Below are 23,315 nucleotides of genomic sequence, written 5' to 3' on the forward strand. Positions count from 1 at the left end.
TTATTCATGTATGCGCAGCACCGGCGTAATCTGGGCCAGGCTGTCGTACGTCGCAGAATCAGAAGTCAGTACTTCTTTTTCCTCAACATCAGCTATTGTCATACGCAGCAAGAAACTACGAAATATAACCAGATATGCGAGTCCTGAAAAAATGGCGAGGGTGGAACGTCTGGAATCTCAGCAACGTCTGCGAAAACCCCTAAGGACGGATTACGGATCGACACTCACTGGTATGGGCAGACAGACATCGTGTTTACGGTTTTCTGCCCTCTCAACTGATGCACAACTAGCCGCCTGTCAGTGTCATTTGCAATATTTCTTGAGCGAACGAAGAAATGCCTCCTACTTTGCAGGGTTCCCATGGCATCGAGCGAGGTGCGAGATGTTGCTCGGTTAAGTTAGGAATTCGTCGTGTTACGCTAACTGGGCTTTCTAACTAACCATCTACCACGCGCGACTTGATAGAGCCGGAAAGCTTCATTTGTAGAACACTAAAACACGAATGCAGGTTCAACAGACTTGCGCGAATATGTGTGAAGCGGAGATTTTGTTAAAGGCTTTATTTGCATCCCATTCGACGTGTAACCGCTTGGATTGTGATGCTTAACCGTCGCGCAAGTCACAACTTACATCTGATGCAATGTTTAAACTGATGCACTGCACTGTTCACAAGATATTCCGCAATGCAAACGCTAATACAGGTGGATGCATATGGTGGGACGATGGCACGGTGATTCCAAGGACAAAGGCGATGTTTGATGCTTCTGAAAAAAAAATGGTGAGGACCGGGATTTGTACAGACTATGGAATTTCTGTTTGTTTCTTCTCGAAGAAAATATGTTGTGCTTTATTGAAGCTTCTAACGTTAGCTTCTGTTCTTCTGTTCTTTGTTAGCTTATATTCTTCTATTCTCCTAACCGCCTTAATCATTTACCCCATCGCGCTTCATTAGTGGAGAAAATACTTGTTCCCAAGCTATTTTGACTCCATTCATCTATCCTTTCATGTCGTTGTCCCTAAAACATATCTTCCTGTGCCCGAGGATTCTCACCACTGGTTCTGGTGTGTTCTCATTCATCATCATAATCTCATTTCTATTATGGCAATGCGCACTCATATCCACCCTGTTTTTTAATCTTTCTTTCTCTTTTTACGTTTTCTTCTCTGTCTTCCATTTCTTCAAGTACCCTCTAGCGTCAGTGCAGACCTTGGGAGTTAGCGAAATGAAAGGCAACGACTGATCCTCGCTCTCTTTTTCGGCCCTCCGAAAGCTTTACGTCTCCTTCCTTTGAAGTTTGTTCACTTCACTAACCTCCTTAATTTGTTCTTTTTTTTTTCACCTAGTTCTTTTTACTTTCACTGGTGTGTTGTGGCCTCTTTTTCCGATAACATTCGATGCCAAGGACTAGCTCTCAAGTTTCCCCGGTTAGTGGCGCTACTCGGAGTTGGGGTAAAGATGACGCTTTATGCACCCTGCCATGTTCCCAGCACCACAGCCTTATCTATTTTTACTGGCACTTGGAAAGACACACTGAATTCATGCAATCAGAGTGTAAAACTTGTATTATGCCAATAATCTAGCCATGTGATTGGCGTAATTTAACGCACTTATTATCCCCTGGCTTGGAAAAAAAAAAGGACAGCATGTCAGTTTAGGACGGCTCCACGACACTTCCACCATTCGAAAGAGTCGAGCTGACATAACTTGTTCTCGCAGCAATTATCGAAAGTTCAGCAGCTACAACGGGCACCACCAAATCCTGTGAGTCGCGTCGTCTACGCCACCTTGTGTTAAGGTGTCGACATAATATGTTTTCCTCCAGTGCTGGCTTTGCAACGCTTCTCAGACCACCTGCCAGGGACTTTCGTTGCTAGATTAAAGAAAGATTGCGGAAACTGATCTGTTGGGCTACAGAGCTGTGAGGGAGATGGAATGAATTGTCGCATGTGTCTCAATGCCTGCGGCGTTCTGCTGTATAGTAAAAGAGAGAGAGAAAGAGAGAAGGGAAGAAGGAAAGGCAGGGAGGTTAACCAGACTGAGTCCATTTTGCTACCCTACACGTGGGGAGGGGAACGGGAAGTGAAAGAGAGAGAGAGAAGACTGAGGTGCAGGATGTCTATAGTCGGGAACTGAAGTCTGTTGCCTTCAGGTAGTGAAAAAGCACTCGAATTGCTTTCTTGGCTAAAGAACTGTGAGGCCAGGCTCACAAGATCTTGTAGCGGGCTGTATTTCCGACCTCGACGGCCGCGTTATAAAGATCGCTGAATGTAGACACTATCGTATATGAAACCATAACACATCGTACCTTTAAATTCAAATTAAGCTATAGTTCATGAAGTAAAACATATTCTGGGGCACTACGCTGTGGCGTTTCTCCTACAGGGACAGATGACGTATAGCTTTCAGATAGTTTTTACTCTAAGCGAAAGCAACTACGCAACAAATAAAAAAAAGAAACAGCCTGGTATTTTTTTACCGTCCTTTTGTGCGCTTTGTGCAATGCGGGTGGCGCACGTAATTTAGGAATAGGCAGAAGAGGCCATAACAACTACTGCTAAAGCTGGCATATCATAGTGATGCACGTACATTGTCTATGTTCTGCCGAGGACTGTTTTTTACAGTATATATAAGCACTGTTATAAAACCATAACTTGGCAAAAGACGCGTTTACATGTATCAAATTTTCCAGAATGTTGTTGCCGATGCTATAACGAAAGATTATTAATCAGATTACGCGTGCGACGGGAATAGAGTGGCATACATTCTCAATTATTCCGTAGCGCCAGCAATTGCACTCGAATAGGGGATGCGTCATATATAAATTGCCGACGCACTTGACTCTTACTATCGTGATCTTTTTGAGCGTTAACACTGGAGCCCGGGTAATGCAGTACTATCAGCGCAGTCAAAGGTGGCGCCGAAAAGCTTTGCGCATGGTCAGTAGGTGCCAGCGTAATGAAGTTATTGCTTCGTGGGCATGACGTCACGGAATCGCGCTGATCGTCAGCTACGCCAAGCCGACAAACAGAGTATTACTCATGGAGAATATATATCGCGGTGCATGAGAGGAACCGTGTTGAAAAGTCAATTGGTTGTACCACTACGGAATAGCAATGAATATCTGTTTGCGAAGAGCGGTGAAACCTTAAAGCAGAGAGAAACTTCGTGCCCATTGGCTACCATTTACTCCCATGTATATTAGTGGCAGTGGTTGCGGCCAAAGGATGTGTCTCCAAGTATCCCGATGCAAGCAATGCTTGATCGCAGCCAACAGCTATTAACTGCAATATTACTTACAGCGCGAACAACGTACCGACTCGTCAAGCTGCTTACCGTACTACAGCAGCTATTAAGTTTCTAATTGTGCCTAAAATCTTTGGTCAAGCGTGAATTAAATTAAGAAAATGGTGTGTAGCTCCCACGTGTAGCCTCCCCCCCCCCTCTTCCTTTATTTGCAGCGCGAGTATATTTGCGGGCTGTGTATTTGCAAGTATTTCCACCGAAAAAGTGGAACGTCAGTGACTGTGCCGTGTCCATCCCACTTTGGTCTCTGAATCAGCGCTTAGCTCCTAGATTACAATGGGGACAAAGCCTTAATCCATTTTGCGAGGAAGATTGTTACCTCCGTTATGCTGCAAAACCTTTAAGAAACGTCTACAATAAAACACACACAACACAAACACACACGCACACGCACATACACACACAACACGCACACACACACCACACAAACACACCACACACACAAAGATACCAAACACACACTTACACACACGAACACACCACACACACTCACTTACTCACACACCCCACAAACACACGAACACACTACTCATTCACTCACACATACACCACACAAACACGCAAACACACGACACACACGCACCACGCACGCGCACACACGCGCGCGCTAGTACGCACTCTAACCGATGCTTATGGCCTCCTCAATCTTAATATCACAACGTGTAACTCAGATGCAGTTTGTACCTCCTTGACCCTGATAGATGAGCGATGACATGGGCAAAACGGAGCAACAGCAGGAAAGTGGTAAGCCAGGTTCAGTTGCCCGCTAATATTTCTACTACTAAGAGCTAGCTACTGCGCCATGATAAGTTTTGTTGCAATACAGTGTTCAGACCACGTCAGAAAGCGAGATTACAGTAAGCTTTTTTTTATGGTGGCGCGACGAGGTCATGACAAGTTGTGTAGCTTCCTAGTGCGCACTGCACGACCTACACACGACACGTCGATTAAGTGTCGATTAGCAACGGTGGGTAGTGTAGTCCACGGCCGCTTTTTTTTAGACAAACTTGACAACCTAGAACTGAAGGCTGTATAGAAGAATTGCTCGAATTTCGTTTCACGATGGAGCCATGCGATATGTTGTGTGTTATTAACTGCGCAGTCAGTTTTGGTGAAGGTCGTGTTCCTGAATACATAGTTGTTCAGGCCTGGAACGTCGAAACCACATTTATCTATTTTTCCTACCAAGTTCCATTAGTATCGCCAAGCAAGCGCTCTATTGTCACCTGTGCTGTCACTGTTCGTACTCGCTTCCTACAAACGAACCATGTTGCCCAATAAATTTCGGATAATACACAATTTTTTTCTTGTGAGGCAATCGGATTAGCAAGCTTATTCATGTTTGAGTTCAAACACACTTACTTTAACCTGGCAGAGCCTGCAGCGCCTGTCATTTTGTGGGTCTTTAGTTGCAATTTGGTTGGGCAAAATCTTTTCACAGAAGGGTTGTACGACACCGGTGCCTGTATTTCACACATGCCTCATTTCACTACGGGTAGCTGTGTACATAAACCTCAGTAGGATGTGCTAGGGAAGGTGATGGACGGCCAATTATAGTACGAAACAAAATGGCCTACTTGGGGCTCAGCCTGGTTAAACAATTGCGGAGGTTCTTAAAGCAAGGCTTGTCGACGTATGTATGAGCCTTATTTCGTTTGCTAAATTTTTATTTTTTATTTGAAAAAGACAACTCCACTTGTCGAAACGCTGGCTCCCGCTTTTACCTCGTTCTCGTTTAGGTCATCATGAATACCCATCTCCCGCCTTCCCCGTGTTTTCCTTAAATTTTTATTATGTGTGCCATAATGCTGAAGCTATAGAGACTGGCTCGAAATGACGAGGTCATTTCGATTCGCTCGAATAAAATATGATTGAATTAAAAAGCACCTGAATGTTCATCGTGGCAGATCTTCGGACGGAGGGACGTATTAGGTATCTAGGGTTAGCCTGAGGTTTTGCGAGCTTCACTTCCATCAAGCTCACATCATTATTGTGCGCACATTCTGTGTAGAAGCGGAGTGTAAGGCTACTTTATTATATTGCTTCGATGACTCTTATAGTGCGAGAACATTTCCTCAGCTACAAGCTTGTTCTGTGTGCCTCTCCGGACGGTCGCATTAACAGAGCAGACAAAGCTACTAGTTTTCTTTATAACCAATATTAAAACTAACAATACGGAGGCGCCAATTTCTTCTACGTGAGACCGGTTCAGGTGTCCGAAGGCGTACTTACGCCTTCATTGAAGTATTTTAATTTTCTGTGCTCCACACTCATAAGTTCTCATGAAAATATTTCCAATGTTACCAGTAAGTGAATGTCACTACTTCCGTAGAGCCCACTCTTGTTGATCTTTTAAAGGCGGTTCTAATCAGTACGGCCCAACAATATGGAAAGATACGTCTGGTAAATATCATTGTGTGTGTGTGCTTTCTTCTTATTTCAGCATCTGGCAGCGTGGCCAGAAAAGTCAAAACGTCATCCATGGCCCACACAAGAAACGGTGACCGAAAAAACATGACCACCATAGCTACAACAATATCTTCGTTGAGATGCACAGTAAGAAAGAAAGAAAGAAAGAAAAGTGGAGAGGGTGGTTTACATTGTCTCAGTGTTGTAATCTTTGCATTATTTCTTTTATTACCTGCTCTGTTTCACTAAGCGCTCAGCCTGCCTTTTGGTCGGTTTCGCGTAAAACGTCATGACTCGCTGTTCCAACCTTTATATTTAATTTTGCTTGTGTTTTTTATTGCCGCTTGTGAGTTCTTTGGATGCACCGAGAACAGAATTCTCTATGGCCCGATGGAAATGTTTCGCTTCGAGGCATTTCATCCTTTCTTTATCTATTTCTTTTCGCGCTGGAAGCACTCGTGCGTTGCTTTGATAGAAATAATTAACAAAATCCTTTTATCCGGCCACTGCCTTCTGTACACTCACGCGGTATAGACAAATAAAAGTCCTAAACAATTGAGGTAAACGATCTGAAAGTTGAGCGCAAATACATCTCGTCCATTTACGACGGCACGTGTCTCTAGAGTCAACGCATCGTTACGACACAATTACAATCTGTGATTTTGGTTCCTTCACCGCGAAGTTCATCCTTAGAACTGGTAACTTTATTTAAATCAAGAGCTCAACGAGCCACGACTGATGGCACACTGCCCTCTAGCGTTCTTTTCTGCGGAACAAAGCCTCCTATAAACAGCTTTCCGCTGTAGTTACGAAATAAGCCTACTCTTTTCTACATGCCCTTTCGTGTGTCAACGTTCATGTTATTTTTTTCCTTTTTCCGTGTTTTTTATATTTTATTGCGATAGCAATTACACGGCCGCTCGAGGCGCCGCTGCTGCTGCTGTCGTTGCCACGCTGTCGCTCTCGAGTACGCTTGGCTGCAAAAAGCAACGACACGACGTCGACGCACCGTCAGCGCTAGGCCGAATCGTCTAGGTTGCGCAGCCTGGACAGCGCTGAGCCTTTCGCTGGTAGCTTGAGCTTTGTGCGTACGGCACTATAGGTACACCAGCGTTCCTGCTGGTGCACGAGGTGGGTGCATGTTGTGTGCATGCTGTGTGCATGCATGTGCGTATGCAAGTCATTGCTCTGAGCGGAACGGTCAGCAATCATCAAGCTAACTTTATTTCACTGGGCGCTGACTAACACCGACTGCTTCACCTCAGTCTGATCTCGTACACCGTCGGCGCCTGCAGTGCCACTGGCGACGCTCCTTATCATGCCACCGTTGTGAGACGCCTGGTAGTTGCTAGGGTGATGTTCCTTCTACGCAGCAGTAGCAGCTTCGTGCTACGTCGCGCCAGCGTGTCGTATCCCGTCGTAGAGTTAAGACACCGCCCGAGGGGTGCAAGCGCAACGCTAAACATTGCTATCGCTGTCGATGCTTCCCTCTTGAGGTGAAACTGCAAAACTTTATTTGAGTAATTAGATACTGAATATTACGAAACCGTCTTCCACATGTTACATACCACTATTTAATTGTAGCGTACGCGTTCTTTATTGGCCTTACAAATCGGCTTAATGAGAACTGCAGCAGCGCAGGATCATTCCTTCATCATAGGCCCTTACAACTATGACTGCACGGATCTCATGGGGCCTACAGATAGCGTAGGCCTGGCCGCTGCCCGCTGCCAGAAATGACCGCCGTCAGGTATGCGTCCACATCAATGTGACGACGTTCTTGTCGTGTGCCACGGAGAGGACCCAGTCATAATATATGTCCGTGCTAATCTCACTCGAAGTAACACTACATTGCTTTCAATTCTATTCTGCGTACTCTTGGCAAACTCAAGTGATATTTGCTCAAGTCGGGGACTTGTAGTAAAGCAACCATGGTTGCCTAAGTAATGAGCATGTCCAGGACAAGATCACCTGAAGGAAAAATATAACAGAACCCTGAAAAACATCTAGGCTAATTGCCTTTTCGTCATATTTTGCAAGTAAGCGACGAAGTTTCACTGCACAATCTATCGGGGCACGCGGTTTCCACAGCCTCAGCTTTGCGCTCATGTGTCACTTGCATCCGTGTGCCCTGTCATCGCATACAGGCCGAAATCCGTCACTGTCTTTCACTCAACGAGCAGAGAGTGTCCCCTCGCGAAACTTTAGGTCAATCATTTACGGACTGTTCTTACGCCTAGGAACGAAAGCTGAAAACCAATGCCCAGTATTACGTCGTCTAGCGCACTCATTGACAGCAACATACTTCGCACTGAAGGCTCACCTGCTTGACTAGCTGTTTTTGCTTTGGCATGATGCAACTTTAGTGATGGCGAAGAGACTATAAAACACATAATTACCTAGTGACCTTATTTGCAGGCCAAAAGACAGCTTTTGCGTGCTGTTTCAAGTCAAGTAGGTTGCAAATTGCTCGCAGAACAAAATATTCTGAGTCCGTGGACTCGAACGTCATTCTTATAGCTGTACTTTTATGGCGACAACAATTATATGGACACTCCAGGCGCATTTCTGTTGTCACCGTGGCCACCGCCATGAGGTTTCGTATGAAGTCCAAAACCGATAAAATCGTCGCCGCGCGCCATGTGCTGTACGTGCGAGTGAAAGCGTGCGAAAGTCATCCGGCGATCGCGGCTAGATCTCGCGCACGCAAGCAATTTTTCTTCTTCTTTTTTTCAGCTAATGGTGCGACTTTCTTACAAATAATTTTGCTCTGCGACCGCCTTTGAAAACGCAGTCACTGCTGTTGTCTGTGCTCTTAACAAAGCGATAGCCTTAAAGGCCCCGTGTAGCAATATATACGGTGCCGGTGTCAGCAGAGTTGTTCATGAGCGAAAATTTTCGTATATGTTACGCCCTGCTATATGGCATGCGGTATATTCGGGATATATTTCCACATCATTGTATCAGTAAAGCTGCTCACACCTTGTCTTACATTCTTGACAAAGTTATTCCTCGGAATTTTTAAGAATGATAACCTAGGAACAAATGCCATGAAACTAAACACTGACAGAGCATGCCTTTTATGTTAAACCTTCTCAGAGTTAATTATTAAAAGTGCGAAACAATAACACAAACCTGGAAAAGATGTAATTTTTAGCGTTGCTCTGCACTACCTCTGAGATCGGAACACGCAAGTGGCCGCGTTTCTGCCAGAAAGCTCGCCTTCGGGCATAGCGTTCTCCGCCAACGCTTCCCAGTAAACAGTACTGTCTCATAAGCTGCAGTTGCCGGGAAGGGTGAGTAGCAGTCAGGGATCTTTGAATGCTATCGCGTTCCACCCTTAAAGGCGAAACTTAAGAGTCCTCCAAATTTACCTTCCCCTTAACTTACCCTCTTATTCAAGCGGGAATTATTACAAAGAAGCTTCGTAATGGATTTCAGATACTCATTACATCCCGTCAGTGCTGCCTGTGGGATGGTAAGGCTGTAATATTCCTTTATGCACATAAACGCCTTAAGACGTCCCCATAGGCACGACGAATCATAGCTAAAATAAAGAACTGCAGGCAAAGAACTCAGGGTATCGTATTCACAAAGCAATTTTTACGAAATAAAAATTCTAAATTCCGCCCAAGATTTGCAGCGTTTTTGTTTTGTGGAACGAAGTCCTTTTGTCGGCGCTCAACATACGCAGAAGGATGCTTTCGACGTTGCTGCTGATTAGGGTCAGAGATTGCTTGAATAAGAAATGTTTTTCTCAACTCACTGACGTCTCATCTGCAGGCTATGAAATACGCCAGAAAATTACGCCGTTGTAGTAAGTGCCAGCACATACGGAGAACCTAAGCTCCAATTAGGAAACAGAAAGACCCCTTTTGAGCATGCACGAATACGTCATTCAACGCACGTCTTTCGCCTATATAGCCTCCATGGCAACCTAATGTTCTGTCACTGCAGATAAATCCATGTAATGCGATGTTCCTTTCACCGCAAATAATTTACCGCGAAGTAAATGCGTGAGAAGTTCATTGACCGCATTTTCTGACTTCGGGACGGATTTGCTTATGCGAATTTGCCTTGTGCATTATGCTGATGTGACGACACGTCGTGTCAGCATAATCCACCCGCAGATGCAGAAAAGGCCCTGTGTCTGTAATACAATCTGCATGAGGTGGCAGTCGGCCCTTGACATGTTGCGTCAAGACTGCAGCACATCACGGATGAAGCAAGCAGACTTATGGTGCCGGCGCACAAACCTATTTGCATGTTCTTTGTTTCTCGGCGGCCGCAGTCGACACCCTTGCAGAGCCGGAGTCGATCACGTTACTATAAGCACTAACAACATGTCGTTCGCATTTGCTTGGTAAATGTATTCACCCATGCCGTCTGCATGGCTTGGTGTTGCAATAATACGGAGGCCGTGAGTGTTCGTTTTTTTTGTTGTTGTTGTTACTCTTTTCTTTCTGTTTCTTTTGAGCATTCCCTCAGGCGTGAAAGTCAAGAACTTAAACTAAATATCCAAGTGCGTAATCGTATCGACCCCAAGTGTTTTTATTCTCCCTCACTGCCCCCCCCCCCCGACCTCCTCTCTCCCCTCCCCCCCTTTCGTACCGTCTGCAAACCTCTAGCAAAATGCTTGTGCATCCGAGGGTAGTGATGCTTCACGCGGTGAAACAACGCGATTTCTGTTGTCGTTCCTTTATGTTTGTGCTGGTTGGGAATACGTAATCCATGGGCGACCCTGCAAGTAAGAGACAATGTGGAGTAGACAAGTCGAGCTACGTGTCAGCACCGATAAACAGACTAGCAAAGGCCTACGCCACGCAGTACTTGACGGCTGCTGTTGAAAAAATATTTCCACATCCGCCTTCATGGGAGTGAGTGATTCTAGCTAAGAAATGAAGGGCTATAGGTCTAGTATACGTGTGCAAAAATATCCAAGAAATTAGATGGATCGACAGCCGGCGCCGTAGTTGATATTGCAGACCATCTCACACGTCGTGCTGAGGTCGTCGGTTCGTGTTGTCGCGCGAGTTCATTGTTATGCCATCTTGGAACGATATAATGTAGCGCAAGCAAGACGAGGAATTTAGAATAGCACATGAGCACAAGGACAAGACCCTGGGTTTGGCTCCCAGCTCAGGTGGCAAGTTTCCTTTCCTTCAATTTAAATTCTGAATACGAAGCATAACCTTATTTAATAATTCAGTCCGCATTTCAATTAAAATATTTAATTTCCTTCCCGCTTTCTTTGTTTCGTTGTTTGATGACTTCGTGTGGTTGAGTCCTTGTATGACCGAAGGCCCTGTTCATTCAATTAAAATATTTAATTTCCTTCCCGCTTTATTTGTTTCGTTGTTTGATGAATTCGTGTGGTAGAGTCCTTGTAGGCTCGAAGGCCCTGTTCAGTCACATTGTAGGCCGGAGTCGCTGTTTACTCAAAGGCTAAGGAATCTTTCGCTCCCCCCCCCTCCCCCTTTTATTAACAACGAATTCTACTTCGCCGTTCGGGACTGCATCTCGGAATCATACAAGAGTTTCCTAAAGTGATTGAAATTATTTAACTTTCTGATAATGAGAAAGCGCTGAAGCTATAGCCTCAAAGAAGACCTTCATGTAATTTAAATACTTCCGGGGTAATAAAAGCGCCGGTTGGGAACACCATCCACGCTTCTAGGGTTGTGGGCCGTTCGTCGGGACTCACGTTCTCCAAGTTAACCTACTCGGAACAGCCCTGCAGTAAATGCGCAGCTCTTAATACATCGTTCGCGATGCGCATTATCCAGCTCGACATTCGAGGTCGGACGCAGCTCGAGCGTGAAAATTCTCCGTTCCCCGATTAGCCTCGGACCAAGGGCCCGCCCTGGGCGAGGCTGCATGCCCCTCCCTAATTGTCAGCCCCCGCTGGCGCGACACTGTTTACGAGAAGCCCGTCACCCTACTCTGTAGCCAGAACAGCTGCGCGGCTTCCTTTCCACAAGTACAGAGACAAAGTGTCCGCGTCAGCCGACGCCGACATGGTCCGGTGTGGCCGGCGAAATGCGCGAGTTCGCCTGTTTTGCAAGCGAAGGCCGCGCGGGCCGCACGCCGCGTTAGCTTCGAGCTTGCGACGCAGATTTCGGCTCCACGAGTCGGCTGGTCTAGATTAATGGATACAGAAGTGCGCTTAATTACGCTTACACGCTAATGGACCGTTGTATCGGCTTTCCCTGAAGGGCAGTAACATTAGACGAACTTCTTTTTAGAAACTTACGGCGGAGCAGATTATGGCGCGAGTGGAGTCTTTGCAAGTCTCTTTGGAAATTACGCGAGGTCCTGCTGTCCGAAAATTTCTCCACGTGTATGAAATGCGCACCTGACTATTATGCTGCTTTGCAACTTCTCCAATTAGCTAAGATAAGATAATTGTAAGTAACTTTTTTTAATATTTATCATTACTGCAAAGAATCAAGATCAAGATATATTAAATATGATGATGTTTAACATTTATTTATTTATTTATTTATTTATTTATTTATTTGCAATAGAGCATAAAGCAAGGAAGTAGCCAAGGCACTTTCCACACCTTAACCTTCCCAGAGCATCCCATGTATAAACAAATGAAAAAAACGTTCTTTTGTCTTGCCTTTCACACAGAACCTTCAGGTCACAAGAACAGCAATGAGCCATATATGTTGCAACTTTCTTTTTTATTTATTTAGACCAATGTTCAGTAATACTAAGAGCTTCGCAAGAAGTTGCGGTGTGCGAGAGGGTTCTTTTCGAAATAAATTCAGCGGCAAAAATTATATCGCTAAGCAAATGGTGGTATGCGCAGCGTTTCAACATGCGTGGTTGTCACATCTTACAATGTTTTGTTGTATCTTTATTTTATCTGAACCTGTCTTTTCTTTTTCGCACGTGCTCTTGCTTGATACACATGCAAGCACCGTGACATTCACGTCTTCAGTGATGCTGATATGAGAGAGAGAGAGAGAGATAATGATAAATGAAAGGCAGAATGGTTAATCAGGACGGAGCCCGGTTGCCTACCCTATACCGGGAATGGGGGAGGGTAATATTAAAAGAAGAAGAGAAAGTCCACTCTGGATACCGCCGACGTGGTAACAGTTTTCTGCTCTTTATCACAGATGGTCGCTCATTCCAGTAGCGTTCAAAAATCACAGCAGCGCTTTTGTGGCCTTTTGGAGCTGCGATAGGTGAGGCCATGGTCCCAAGGTCTTGTTCAAGGTGAACGGTTTTCTATGTAACTGATTTATGTGAACCATGTAACTTAACGTGGAGCATTTCTAGCTTCTCGCAGTATTGAATTTTCGACCACTACCCCTCCCAATCGCACATCAAACTTTTTCGTGAACCATGTTAACACTTACAAAGTAATTACTTGTCATCTGAACTGCATTTTCTTGCTTCACCGTCAAGGTACTTATGGCCATCGGGCACCAAACTGTCCTAATGAACGTCGTATATCGACTCAGTCTATGACACGAGGAGCAATTGCCGATCGACGGACCGATTAGCCTGTGAGTCACTTTTTTTTCCTATGTTTACTTCCTTCACTGTATTATTCCAGTGCACTCGCCATTTTGCTAGTGTGCGCACATCACTTGCCAACCCTTTCCTTCCTCCTTTCATTTTTCATCCCACGTCCCCCCTCCCGGAGTGTAAGGTAGCAAAGCAGGTCCACCCTGGTGAATTTTCCTGCCTTTCTTTTTCGTTCTCTTTCTCTATCTCAGTAACATCATTGCCCGGCTTACAAACATCAACCTTTCACACAGCCACCTTTTAAAGGTTTTTAACACCCGCCGCGGTTGCTCAGTGGCTATGGTGTTAGGCTGCTGAGCACGAGGTCGCGGGATCTAATCCCGGCCACGGCGGCCGCATTTCGATGGGGGCGAAATGCGAAAACACCCGTGTACTTAGATTTAGGTGCACGTTAAAGAACCTCAGGTGGTCGAAATTTCCGGAGTCCTCCACTGCGGCGTGCCTCATAATCAGAAAGTGGTTTTGGCACGTAAAACCCCATAATTTTTTAAAACAAAGTTTTTAACGGGCCTTTAGGCAGCAATCACACAGCATATAGTATGCCGGTAGTTTCTATGTTTACCAACACCATCTTTGCCTCACCTGTAAATAGCTTGACCATATATTTTGAACTTTTTTTTCCTTTCAAGCCCTCTTACTTCTAGGGCCTTTATGTCCCCGATCCCCTCCCCTATGCAGGGTAGCATGTAGGCTCCTGCATACACGCCGGCAGTATTGTCTGCATTTCGATAAAGAGCTTTCTCTCTCTTTTTTTTCTCTCTCTCTCCCTTTATGTTTACGAACAACTTTCGCCATTTCATGACTCCCCATCCGAAATGACGCTGCGAATTTCGTAGATGCCATAAAAGTCATCGCTCCGAAAAGATCGAGAATGCTAAAGCCTAGGTATATTTCCTTTTTAAATATGTCCTTGAAATATGTCAGCTTGTGGAACTGCAAGTTCGCACACCCATTAAAACGTTATTTCCTTTCAGTGCGTTAAATATTACCACTGCAGCTCCTCTTGAATATCTAAACTTGTGAAATCAGCTCCGCTGCTAAGATGCGCCATTATCCACACCACTGGTTTCGTCCTCGGCCTTCGCCAGCCATTTCCGCGACGGCCCACGCGTCGTCGTCTTGCGCAAGCGTATTGTCTCGGCGTCTCCGAGCGTGTCCGACTCTCGCTTTATATCGCCATCGAAGGCGGTAATGGAAGTAAGGGGTGAGGTCGATATGGCGTTTTCCTTGAGTGACCAATCACTTCCACCGCAGACCGCGTAAACCCACAGCTATTGAATTCAATTCAGTTCAATTCAACCAGGGTTATATTTCCCTACGGTGTTTAATAAGTCAAATAGACGGTGATTAGAAGCACGCTAAAAGCGTTTCGATGCACTGCGAAAGAGAACCGCCGGTGAACAGACAATGGAGGACTTTATAAGCATGTTGCCTTCTAATACATTAAATTATTTAAATTCCTTGTCCTTTGCTTCTGTTGAACGTTCTATTGCCTTTATTCGCATAATATCATTGAGCCTCTGAAGAAGTCTCTTATTTCAGATCAACGCCTTTAACTGTATCACGCAGATGAGAAATGTACTTCGTCATCGTCGTCAACTTTAGTTCTCACGGACCTGTTTTTCTTTAGGGCTGCCATGTTAAGGATGGGGTGAACAGAACAGCTTCTGTGGCGTACACCGCATCTGTTTCGCTTAAATTTAACCACGGAACTACAGTGCACTAAAAGGTAGGGAATCGGCATCCTATGTTGCCAGATGACCTCACCCACAAACGTTCGCTATGCGCCTCATATTCAGATAATGTATCTGCTTTGCGCGTAATATAAATGATGTCTAACCGACAGAGGACCACCACCTAATATTTCAACATGACGCTTACTTAGCCACACCTAAAAGACAAATTTTTAACACTTTACAAAGAAGGCTTTAGTCAGGATGCGAATTGCGTCTTGCTCCATGACTTTATAGCGTAGTGAGGCCTTTCGACTTGTAGTAATTTTGCGGCCAGATCAGCTCAAGTATCGGCAAAAGTGCATAGTCACTCATTGCATTTATTGTGCAATGCCTGTTCTGTCGCTTCTCCTCCATCTGAACTTTATGACAATATGACTTTTCTTTCTCGTATCGCATCTATCTGTCTGGCTGCGGCGACTTTTAGCGTTTTTTTTCTACTTCAAGTCGGAACACGTGCTTTTAAGGTTTCTTTATGCGACCAGGGCCTATTGATTGAAACAAATGCTAGGTGTGGTGTTGTAAGGTTGGTGAAGTACTTTTGCGCCGCTGCCGGGTCTTGGAGATTAACGAGGACAAAAGACCGCGGCCGTCCGGGCCTCAGCCATCGACCAAAGGAGGTAAAAGCCTTACCGGGTGGGGAGTTACCGTGAATGCGCAGCAGACGACAAAAATGTTCAGCAACGCCAATAAAGGCAGACGTGAGCGGATGACTGAGAGCGCCGACATTCAAATACGGTAAAAGCGTACGAGTGGTTGCAAGGAAGCCGTGCAGCTCTCTGGAAACTGGGAATCGAACTAGAGCTCTTATGCTCGGGCGTTACGAAAGATGCCGCGGAAAGATAGGGTGTGTCACGCCTACGCATGACAAAATAGATCTTAGTTTCAAGTCTTGAAGGGAAAAAAAATAACGCCTGTACTTACTTGTTCAGTATTGTCACATGTGTTCACACTATATGAAATCCTCTGCCTGTGCTGTGGTTCTTATTGCTAAGTTGCAAACATTATTGACACTAACTTACCGGAAATGAAACCAGGACTCGGAAAATATTTCAGTGTGCGTCGCTAAAAGATAGGGCGATAATACTGACAATATTCTAACCAGGAAAGCCAACCACATTTCGACTTTTTCTGAACCAGAATAAAAAAGAAAAATAGAACTTGCAACACACATTATGCGGCCCTTCACGCGTTGTATAATAAGAAAACTACTCTATTCCTTTTGTGTCCGTGTTTTGTTTGGGTACACGATAGCATGAGTTGAAGAGCCATAGCACATCTTGTATATAAGCTAGGTGAAACTGGAGTTACAAATGGAGACGACCAGTTGGAGTTTTCAGGCCCCTCTTCCCCGCCCCCTACATGCACACACAAGCGTGGGTGAACACCTGTAGGGATAACACTCGCATCACCGCAGAACTTGTATGTATTGGGGGCTGCATACGGTTGCAAACTTAAATAGCGTTGTCATATGCACGACTTATGTACGTCGCAGAGGCAGAGTGTACTTACAACTCTCTGGATCTGATCCCTGCTGCTCAAACAATTTGTACACGAAAAATGGTGCATGAAATCGCCAGCTGTAGAATAAGTCATATAATCATTGTGTGAATACGCTGGCATAACACAGTCGTTCAGAACAATTTGTTATCAGAGAGATTTAATGTTTTCGAGCGCAATTCAATGGACTTGAAGTATAGGACAGCGCGATAGAACGGAGCGTGTATAAATGTCACGCAATAGAGCGCAATCAAAATCTCATGTCTTACTACCTCTGCGCTGGTCCGTAGATCAATCACCACCAACTCGTCCATATTTCACATCTATGGAAACGCGAGTTTCTGTAGCCATTTCTGCGGAACGCTTTGCATTTGTTGGAGATTCCTTTGTTTTCATCTGCTGCTTTTCTGCACACTGTCTACGAGAGCCGGCAAGAAATATCAAAAGCAGTAAAGAAGTTTCTTCAGAGATAGGCCAGCATACCATTTTTTTATAACTCTTTCGAGAAAATCAAATAAAAGCTAAGCACTAAGTCGAGGCGCATGGCGCCTTGACTTATTTTTTAATCAGTTTTTTTTCTGCTGCAAAGACATTGACAGTGTTATTTTGGTTATTTCTCGGGCATAACTTTCGAGCCGCCTGGTAAGCTACCTTGCTACTGATATCGATCTCTTTAGCTGGAATCCCTCGTCGATCTGTTTACCCACGGAGTGGCGCAGAGGCAGCGAGGTTCGCTGATTATTCCGGGATGAATTTGGCCGAGCAGATGAAAAGATCCCCGAAAAGATAGCGGGTTGCAGAAGGGACGTCGATACATGGTCCGGCGCGCGGCGCACGGTTGTTGCAATCACGAGTTGTTTGCTTTTAATTCGCTGCGCCTGCTTTATAATCTTGTTTACGCAGAGAGCAGACAGATTACACGGAGAGCTAATACAGTATCCGCTAGGGCCAACAACATATATAGAATACTGTTCCTAAACCCTCTCCAATCCAGCCTCCACAGGATCGTGTTTGGTCAAAGTAAGTCTAGCTCGTCACAACGTTTCTGGCTGTTCCTACCCCAGAAATTCATTGGAGTACTGTACTGTTTGTCCAGAAAGGTCTCTGGCACACATTCAATGCTGAATTGCATTTCGACAATGCACTGTGGCCACAATGCTGTCGTTGTGACTTCGAGGAAGGATTTACTCCGGACAAAGATTCTTGTCCTGGGCTAAATGAAATGTGTGCCCTATCCGGGATCGACATAATAGGACATCAGTTTGTCGAGTTTTGTTGCGTTGGCCAAAATGTTAAGTGTGGCTTCATAACGTGAAGTTCACTAAGAATTTTCTTTTCACGCATACCTTGCCGATATCCCCTCATTTTCGTGCGTATGAAAAGCTTCTAGTCTATGGCAGCAACAGCTATTGAAAAATTGTTAGATTTTGTTGTTATTCATTGGCGATATGGTCAGCAAACATATTACCTTGGATGCCTCTATGGCCAGGCATCCAGCATATAATGATGCGTTATGAGGTGGACACATAATGCTCAAAACTGAATATTTGAATAAATGATTAACGATACTGAATATTTGTTCTTTTGTGGAAACATTAAAGCTTTAACGACACTTAATGCATAGGTGAATATAATTTTTTTTGTAGTTCTAATTCTTTGGTGCGTCTATTTGTCCAAATATATGAGAAAGTCCTTGAAACGGCTACCAAAAGCCGTACTTTATTCACACTGGTGCTTTCGTTTACAGACCACGTGACATTGCCTAAACGAATTCAGAATAATGAGTGAAATTTGCTGATATCGCTTTGAGGATGGTTTGCTCTTCGTTGGCATTCGAAGAGAAAGAAATACGACAATTAAACGCTTTAAAACTCTTGCTATCTAGGCACGTATTCTCGGACGACCACTTTCGGTGATATTATCGCCTTCGCGTGACGTAGTGCTCAACCAGCCAATCAGCTCATCCGGTTTTGATCCAGCAGCCATTGAGCATGCGCCTGATGGCGGAGGCGATAGTGTCGCCGAAAGTGACCTTCCCATAATACGTCCGCTGGTCGAAAAAAAATGACGCTTGAAAATTTATTCGTTGGTCCTTTTCACGAAAGAAATCGGCATGAATTTATTCAGTCGATTTTACTCGAAGTTGAGCGAAAATTGTACGGGGAACGTCGTAGGATGGCCATCTTATTCGCAGTTCTCTCTCTTTTTTTTTTTTTTTTTTGCGAACTTAGAAAATTTTGCGTGGTACACCTTGCATTACTTTTTTTCTCTGTCTATTCAACATTGTTCAGGCTATTCAACATTGTTTATGCAAGCTTACATTAATTGGCACGTTTCTATGTTTGTCCTAGCCATCACGTAATCTTCATTTTCAGCGCGCATACTCATGCAAGCAGACTATCAGTGAAATGTTTTAAGCGAAGTTATCAAGAGTACTTCCACGGCTGATTTCTTGTGACGGTGGAGTTCTCGATATCAATCGAAGAAAATACAGAAACGCGGCCTGCATCAGAGCTCCAAATTTGCTTTGAAATGTAATTATCAAGAATTATAGAATAAAAGTTACAATGCTTATGCACCAGTGCTTATAATCGCGCTCAAAGGGGAATCGAACGTGAGGCAGGTGTCGATTTCATTTGCAAGACTTAACTATTTCTATATCTCTTTAAGATTACTCATTACTTATTATATTGATATTACTGCTATTACCATAAATATTACGTTCGACTCACCGTTGACAGATTGCATGTTGTGAAAAAAGGAAGAAACGGGCAGCCGTGAATTCAAAGGAAACGAAGACCTGCGCATTCGCAACATCTCCGACAGTTGCTTGCAATATTTTTTATTGCTATCCAGCACATTGCCTAGCAATCCTATCCAATTTATGCTGGATGTATGCATATGATCTTTAGTCGGGCTGTTTCGTTAACGGGTCAAATGCAGAGATAAACATGGCAAACGAGAGAGAGAGAGAGAGAGAGAGAGAGAGAGAGAGAGAGATAAGAGGAAGGCAAGGATGTTAACCAGTCAAGAGTCCGGTTGGTTACCCTGCGCTGGGGAAAGGGAGAAGGGGAAAAGAAAAAAGGAGAGAAAGAAACAGATGGGGTAGAGAGACGTGCATGAACAGCACTACAGAGTCGCTCGCACAAGCCAGATGGTCTCAGATAGCGCAACAGTGCCTTTACGCCTTCTGAGCCGATGATCGGTGCAGACGGTGTTGTAGTATTGTCTGTTCACTCACAAGACGATTATCTAGTTTCCTGAATGCGTTACTCATAGATTGTTTTTGTCCTTCAAAAACAAAAAAAAAGAACACACACAATGAAAGAAAAACGCGGCGCTGCGTCACTCGTCATGCCACCATTTTTTCCCGTTTTCGCACACCTTTTTTTTTTTTTTGCCTATAAGCAAGCGCAGTTACGTCCTGATTCGACTATAAGCCGTTGAGAATCCTAGCACCATGCAATCACGCAACCACAGCGAGCGCATACGGCGATGAGCCAGGTGCAACGACCGCGAGAAACTTGGCCCAACCCATTGCGAAACAACCCGGGCTTCCAGTCGGGCTCGTATAGTGCTGCTCGGTGCGGGTAAGCAGTGACCCAAGGGGCGCAATCCACGTTACAGCTACAAAGACGAAGCCGGATTGCACGAAAGTAGCCGCACGACGTCTTAGTACTTCGCGGTGCGAGCGTGATAGACGGCGCCAACCGACGCTCGCTTGTTTCCCTCAATCGATCACGCCACTCGCCCTGTCATCCCGTGCGCGCCGGTGTAACATCGATCTCGTCTCCTCTAGTCGTCACACGCTACCAGGTATCTCTTCTCACGTCGATTATATGGTCACACGCCGGCGGTTTAGCGCCCGTCACTGCTTCCTCGGAGCTGGTCGCTATTGAGTGTCCTCTACCTTTTCGTCGAAACACGTGCATCGATCGTTTCCGAAGTCTTTCCATTTCGAATTGAATGATGGGATTTTACGTGCCATCACCACGATCCGAGCATGAGGCACGCCGCAGTGGGGGACTCCGGATTAATTTTGACCGCTAGGGGACCTTTGAAGTGCCCCCAATGCGCGGGACACGGTCATTTTTGCATTTCGCCCCCATCGAGATGCGGCCGCCGCGGCCGGGATTTCATCCCACGACCTCATGCATGGCAGAGCAACACCAAAGTCACTAAGCAATCACGGCGGGTCCAGTGGGAGCTGCGTGCATGGGCCGCATTTTCGCGAGTAACTACCGACAGGTATATGAGCGATGACCGAAGCTGACCTCACAAGGAATCGAGTAATAGATGCAACGTTCCGTAGATTTCTCATTGTAGGGCCTTCCCGGAACGAGCACATTTCTGTCTTCTTCTTGCTCACACTTTGGCTGACCTCAACAGCTTGCACAATGGGAAGCAGCCCTTACATACTGTGAACTCCCGCCCTAACGTTCTGGTTCCTAACATTCGGCTATTCTAAATGAAGCTGGCCCGTCACAAAACCAACCATCTTATTTATAAACTCAGACACATCTATGTTAGACGCCAGGTCACTAACGCTTGATGCAAGATTAGTGGTCCTATTTTATGCGTAAAACGTGATAGACTTATTTAGGTAGTATATTCATGTCGAATTGCTTTCACGTGTTCATAGTTACACTTTGGCATTATAGCCGAGAAAACGAGCGCGTCTTGCTTCTTCGTGCCAAACAGCACCAACTTATTTATCATAGCTTTTCACTTCAAAGTGCGCTGTCATTGTCACGACTAATGGCTTTGTTTTTGTCTGATTCCCGTGAGGTTTCCCTTTGATCAAGAAGGGGCACCCCGGTTAGCGCGTTTCGCAATCAACGTTTTCCAGATAATGGCTGCATTAGATCACTCAGATCAACGAAAGCAGAATTCGGACCAACGACCACTTTTTGAACGAAAGGCAGTATCAGCTGTGCACCGATTCTTTCCGCTTTGCATTTGTTTTCGGTACTCGCCGCGGTGGCTTATCGACTATGGTGTTGCGCTGCTAAGCACAACGTCGCGGGATCGAATCCCGGCCACGGCAGCCTCATTTCGATGGGGGCGAAATAAAAAAAAACGCCTTGTCCCGCGCATTGGGAACACCTTAATTCCTCTGATGGTCAAAATCAATCCGGAGTCCCACACTACGGCGTTCCTCATAATCAAATCGTTGTTTTGGCACGTAAAACTTAAGGACTGAATTTGATTTCGGTTAACGTTTCTAAATGCGCCTGCTCTCCGCGCATATGTACAGCACCCATGAGATGCATTTTGCCTGTCGAATTTAGGGCAGCGCAGCGACGATGTTACGCCCCCTCCACCCGTATCCCCTCCCCCTCAAAAATCCCTTGCGGAACTCGACGAGAATTGACAGCTGTACCATTAACGATGATGCGGCTAGTATAGCTAGTGTAGCACATGCGAACACATAGACAATGGAACGAACGTTAACGTATTGTACAAGTTTAAAAGCAGGTGTGGTGCATTCGACCAAATGCTTCTGCTAGATTGATCTGAAGCAGTTCAAGGTGGCGACAGTGGAATGAGCAATAGTGAGGAGCTGTCCGGACTAGGTGTAAGTCGGTTTGTATGGAACGGCCTTTATATCCGCATGTTTGCTTAGGTTCAATGAGTAATTACAATGTATATTGCACTTAGTTAGATAAGGCTTTTGAATAAATCTTGTAGTCTACATTCGTCAGTGTGGTGGGTCTATAGCTTCCTACAGACCGTGCTTTTTTTTAGTCGCTATTATCAGGTATTAAGATAATATGATTTTCGGCAAATTATCGTGGCAGGCAGTCTTCATAAAAACTATAGAATTAAAGGCCTAGCAGTAAAACCGGGCTTATTATGGGTTTAAATGCTGCATAGGATTCCCCGGATATTCCATCAAGACTTGTTATTTTGGAAGGTGGTAACTGATCAATGGCAAGTTCTATTTCTTGCTGCGTAAATGGTCCACTGGTAACAGAACAATCGTTCTCGGAGAGAGGATTTACTAGAAAGATGAAATGAGTAAAAAATGCCACAATCGCACGTACATTTCCTTCGTGCCAACAGCAACTAGTTCTTTCAGAAGGTCGCAGTGTGTTCATTATGATGATGACTTCCCTACAATCGCACATACCCGCAACCAAGTAGCCGACAGTACATATTGTGCAGTGAGTTTCAAATAATAATTACTAGAGAGAACTGTGGCGCTATTGTCTACGGAAGCTGTAAGCGGGTGGTTCAACCAGTATGGAAATTATGGGACGTACATGGATTTGCTTAAACTTTGTCCATCTGGTTTCAAACGGCACCGTAACTTTGTAAGTTCGTCATTTTCGATGAAGTACTGTGTAATAAACAATTACGTATCCGTAATTACAATTGTCTGACGGCAGGATTCGAATACAGGACCTATAGCACAAAATCCCGACATTCAAACCATCACGCCACGGACGCATGCATAGACAGGTGGCATAGAACGCAATTATGAATTTCTTGCCAGTAAGCCAGCATGTTGAGACCTTTTGCGCGTTTCAATTTGGCGACCTCGCCAGGTTGAGCCGCTGCAATTAGTAGCGATTGTGCGTGTTTGAAAAGTATTCCGCACTTAGAAATGTATAGATTGCTTTAAAATTTAGGACCCTGAAGACGGATAAAGTGGAATAAACAAAGCCAGAATAACGTCTGAATCCGCAAGCATGAAGATTAGAGAAATCCATGTCATTCCCATGGTGGCTGAACGATCGCAGTTCCAGAGTTCCCCCTATAGTAATTATTGTATAAAACCCTATGATATTGTGCTGACACCAACTTGCTCTTTGAGATGA

The 23,315-nt window shown here is 45.0% G+C and overlaps 1 long non-coding RNA gene across 1 annotated transcript in view; it reads left to right on the top strand.

Moving 5' to 3' along the window:
* The window catches only part of LOC140216332 (uncharacterized), a 181,626-nt gene that overhangs the window by 134,756 nt on the left and 23,555 nt on the right, over window positions 1-23,315 (top strand). The window contains exon 2 of the long non-coding RNA XR_011892978.1: window positions 13,136-13,236. This is a non-coding gene — a long non-coding RNA (uncharacterized lncRNA). The remainder of the gene's footprint in view (window positions 1-13,135; window positions 13,237-23,315) is intronic.

Source organism: Dermacentor andersoni, chromosome 3 (assembly GCF_023375885.2).
Source record: "Dermacentor andersoni chromosome 3, qqDerAnde1_hic_scaffold, whole genome shotgun sequence".
Classification (NCBI taxonomy): Eukaryota; Metazoa; Arthropoda; class Arachnida; order Ixodida; family Ixodidae; genus Dermacentor; species Dermacentor andersoni.